The following is a 5,328-nucleotide window of genomic DNA, read 5'->3' as shown; positions in this document are numbered from 1 at the left end:
TGGAAACAAGATCTGAAAGACCATCCCCAAACAGTTCCACCCCCTTATAAGGCAAAACTTCCATGTGCCTTTTTGAATCGGCATCACCTGACCACTGCCGAGTCCATAACCCCCTTCTGGCGGCAATGGACATTGCGCTTATTTTTGATACCAGCCGGCAAATATCCCTCTGTGCATCATGCATGTATAAGACAGCGTCTTTTATATGCTCTATTGTCAGCAAAATATTGTCCCTATCCAGAGTATCAATATTATCCGACAGGGAATCTGACCACGCAGCAGCAGCACTGCACATCCATGCCGATGCAATCGCTGGTCGCAATATAATGCCCGTGTGTGTATATATAGCTTTAAGGGTAGCCTCCTGCTTTCAATCAGCAGGTTCCTTAAGGGCGGCCGTATCCGGAGACTGCCACCTTTTTTGATAAACGTGTAAGCGCTTTATCTACCCTAGGGGGTGTTTCCCAACGTGACCTATCCTCTGGCGGGAAAGGGTACGCTGCCACTAACCGTTTAGAAATTATCAATTTCTTATCGGGGGAAGTCCACGCTTCCTCACACACCTCATTTAATTCCTCAGATGCAGGAAAAACTACTGGTAGTTTTTTCTCACCAAACATAATACCCTTTTTTTGTGGTACCTGGGGTACTATCAGAAATGTGTAATACATTTTTCATTGCCTCAATCATGTAACGGGTGGCCCTATTGGAAGGTTCACTAGTCTCATCGTCGTCGACACTGGAGTCGGTATCCGTGTCAACATCTGTGTCTGCCATCTGAGGTAGCGGGCGTTTAAAAAGCCCCTGATGACATTTGAGACGCTTGGACAGACACAAGCTGAGTAGCCGGCTGTCCTATGTCGTCAAACCTTTTATGTAAGGAGCTGACACTGTCACGTAATTCCTTCCATAAGTCCATCCACACAGGTGTCGACCCCAGAGGGGGTGACATCACATTCACAGGCATTTGCTCTGCCTCCACATCATTATCCTCATCATACATGTCGACACAGCAGTACCGACACACAGCACACACACAGGGAATGCTCTTACAGAGGACAGGACCCCACAAAGTCCTTTGGGGAGACAGAGGGAGAGTATGCCAGCACACACCAGAGTGCTATATAACACAGGGATATCACTATACAGAGTGTTTTCCCCTATAGCTGCTTGTATTATATATACTGCGCCTAAATTTATTGCCACCCCCCTCTCTTTTTTACCCTTTCTGTAGTGCAGGACTGCAGGGGAGAGCCAGGGAGCGATCCTTCCAGCGGAGCTGTGAGGGAAAAAGGAGCCAGTGTGCTGAGGAAGATGGCTCCGCCCCTTTTTCGGCAGGCTTTCTTCCGCTGTTTGTGTAAATCTGGCAGGGGTAATTTACCCCTATATAACCTCTAGGTCTATATATGGTGTCAGTTTTGCCAGCCAAGGTGTTAATATTGCTGCTCAGGGCGCCCCCCCCCCCCCCCCCCCCCAGCGCCCTGCACCCATCAGTGACCGGAGTGTGTGGTGTGCATGAGGAGCAATGCCGCACAGCTGCAGTGCTGTGCGCTACCTTGGAGAAGACAGATGTCTTCAGCCACCGATTTTCCGGACACTTCTTGCTTCTGGCTCTGTAAGGGGGACGGCGGCGCGGCTCCGGGACCGGACGACGAGGTCGGGTCCTGTGTGCGATCCCTCTGGAGCTAATGGTGTCCAGTAGCCTAAGAAGCCCAAGCTACCACCAGTTAGGTAGGTTCGCTTCTTCTCCCCTTAGTCCCTCGTTGCAGTGAGCCTGTTGCCAGCAGGTCTCACTGTAAAATAAAAAACCTAAAATATACTTTCTTTCTAGGAGCTCAGGAGAGCCTCCTAGTGTGCATCCAGCTCGGCCGGGCACAAAAATCTAACTGAGGTCTGGAGGAGGGTCATAGGGGGAGGAGCCAGTGCACACCAGATAGTCCTGAATCTTTCTTTAATTGTGCCCAGTCTCCTGCGGAGCCGTCTATTCCCCATGGTCCTTACGGAGTCCTCAGCATCCACTAGGACGTCAGAGAAAAGGGGGTTCCGTCTGTGCAATGTGTTAAAGGGGGCTCTGCTTGCGGAATGTGTAAAAGGGGGCTCTGCCTCCGTAATGTGTAAAAAGGAGCTCTGCCTCTGTAATGTGTAAAAGGGTGCCCTGCCTCCGTAATATGTAAAAGGAGCTCTATCTAGCAATGTAAAAGAGGACTCTACCTGCGCAATGTGTAAAAAGGGGCTCTGCCATCGCAATGTGTAAAAGGAGCTCTATCTGGCGTTGCAAAAGGGGACTCTATCTGGTGCAACATGTAAAAAGGGTACTCTACCTGCGTAATTACTAAAAAAGGGCCTAACCTGGCATTGTAAAAGGGGGCTCTACCTGGAGTAATGTGTAAAAGGGGCTCTACCTGCGAAATGTGTAAAAGGGAACTCTACCTGCGCAATGTGCAAAAGAGGGCTCTGCCTGTGCAGTATGTAAAAGGGGACTCTGCCTGCGCAATGTGTAAAAGGGGGTTCCATCTGTGCAATGTGTAAAAGGGTGCTCTGCCTCCATAATGTGTAAAAGGAGCTCTATCTGGCAATGTAAAAGAGGACTCTACTTGCGCAATGTGTAAAAAGGGGCTCTACCTCCGCAATGTGTAAAAAGAGTTCTATCTGGCGTTGTAAAAGGGGACTATCTGGTGCAACGTGTAAAAAGGGTACTCTACCTGCGTAATGTCTAAAAAGGGGCTCTACCTGGCACAATGTGTAAAAGGGGCTCTACCTGACATTGTAAAAGGGGGCTCTACCTGGAGTAATGTTTAAAAGGGGACTCTACCTGGCACAATGTGTAAAGTGTGGCTCTACCTGGCGTAATGTATATAAGGGGATCTACCTGGTGTAATGTATACAAGTGGCACTACTGTGTGGCATAATTTGAATAATGGAGACTACTGTGCAGCGTAACATGTATTGGCATTATTTTGTGGCCATGTCCCTTCCCCATAAAGCCATGCTCCTATATTTTTGCTGCGTGCCTTTGGCGCGCACTATCCCTATTTTAAGTATGAGGAGGGGGCACCAATTCTCGTTCTGGCACAGGGCACTAAGATGTCTAGTTACTGCTCTGTTCCGAGTAGTGTCGGGATTCCGGCGTCTGTATTTCGACTGCCGGGATCCTAACCAGATTATCTGATTAGACAAAATTATTAACCTTAACTAAAATCCATTGACTTTCTTTCCCAACATTCCAAAGGCAGCATTATAGTGACTAAAATATATGTACTCCAGCAATCGTTCCAGCACTAGTGTCACTAGCTGGAAAATGCCAGTGTGAGGCCTCAGAGATAAACACTAATTACTGTAACCGTGAACGCGATCGCTCGGGGGTCACACTCTCTGGGCTGTCACTTTTAGGAACAGTGTTTGAAGATGAAAGCTTTGAAGTGAAACAAAACGGGGATGCTTCATAATTCAGAAAAGTTTCATTACGTTTGATGTCTATCTGCACATTTGTGGCTGAACAATGGGACAGCCCAAGTGATTCCGAAGCTACAGCCTGCTCTGTATGCCATCTTGCTGATAATTATAATTGCCCATTTCGTTTCCTCTTCTAGCTGGGCACAAAGTTGTTTGATGCATTATTGGCGGTTGTGTTTATGGCTCATTCTGCTGATCGCTTTCTCGCACCGGCAGCTCCGTGGAAGCTAGATAATAGCGCTGTTATTACTTCCAGTCATTCTTGTCACATAATTCATTGCTGCCTATGATCACAATGCTAGTTTTCTGTGTTGCTTTCCAAAGCAGTCGCTTTTGAGTTAGCACTAGCCTGATTAAGACTCCATTGGGCCCTACGTGCGATACCTCCATGGGGCCGCTGCCTAGGTTACGTAGTGAATTATCCGGCTCTGATCCTAGGCAATATGAGCATACTGACCTCCCAACATTCTCATACTCCATCGTGAGGCTTCTTGTGTGTACGTGTGAAAGTGGGCATGGTCTTTTGCCCGCTAGGCCACGCACCTGGTGTGTGACGTTTGGGAGCGTGACCACGTGACACTCCCCTCGTTTCTTGTAGAGATGAGCGGGTTCGGTTCCTCTGAATCCGAACCCGCCCGAACTTCATGTTTTTTTACACGGGTCCGAGCGACTCGGATCTTCCCGCCTTGCTCGGTTAACCCGAGCGCGCCCGAACGTCATCATCACGCTGTCGGATTCTCGCGAGGCTCGGATTCTATAGCGAGACTCGGATTCTATATAAGGAGCCGCGCGTCGCCGCCATTTTCACACGTGCATTGAGAGTCATAGGGAGAGGACGTGGCTGGCGTCCTCTCCGTTTAGAGAAGAGAGAGACACAGTATTTTTGGGGAGCATTATTAGGAGGAGTACTACTATACTCCTGTATACTACTATACTACTTGCTGAAGTGACATTATTTTATAGATTAGATAGTGTGACTGTAAGTGTATTATCTGACTTGTGGGGGAGACACTGACAGTGGGGAGCAGTTAGAGTCTGAGAGCAGGACTCAGGAGTACATACTACATAATATAACGTACAGTGCACACTTTTGCTGCCAGAGTCAGTGCCACACTGCCATTGTTGTGACCACACTGACCACCAGTATAATAATATATTTTGTGATTGTCTGCTTAGGCCTCGGAGTACTAGTTGCAAGTTGCAACGTGACCTGAACACCAGTTTAATAATCAATCACCACCAGTTTAATATATATATATATATATATATATATATATATATAATTGTATATAATATTATTTATTTATTATTTTATTAACAGTTTCTTATATAGCGCAGCAAATTCCGTTGCGCTTTACAATTTGAAATAACAATTACAAACTGGGTGATAACAGTCATAGAGGTAGGAAGGCCCTGCTCGCAAGCTTACAATCTATAGGCATATGTACATAAGGAAAGGTGCTATCTATTGCATAGAATGAGAAGACATGTGAGGATATGTGTGGACTGTACAGAGTGGATGTAATTTGATAGCAAGGTTTATGAAAGTTATGTGGGCGGTTCAGGAATTTGATACGCTTGCCTAAAGAGGTGAGTTTTGAGGGAACGCTTGAAGGTTTGGAGACTAGAGGAGAGTCTTATTGTGTGTGGTAGGGCATTCCACAGAGTGGGTGCAGCCCGATGAAAGTCCTGCAGTCGTGAGTGGGAGCGAGTAATGAGTGTGGATGAGAGACGCAGGTCTTGTGAAGAGCGCAGAGGTCGGGTTGGGAGATATTTTGTGATAAGCGAAGTGATGTACGTTGGTGTAGTTTGGTTGATGGCCTTGTGTGTGAGTAAAAGTATTTTATATTGAATGCGGTAGAATACAGGTAACCA

The sequence above is a fragment of the Pseudophryne corroboree genome, chromosome 2, assembly GCF_028390025.1.
Source record: "Pseudophryne corroboree isolate aPseCor3 chromosome 2, aPseCor3.hap2, whole genome shotgun sequence".
NCBI lineage: Eukaryota > Metazoa > Chordata > Amphibia > Anura > Myobatrachidae > Pseudophryne > Pseudophryne corroboree.
This window is presented reverse-complemented; position numbering follows the sequence as displayed.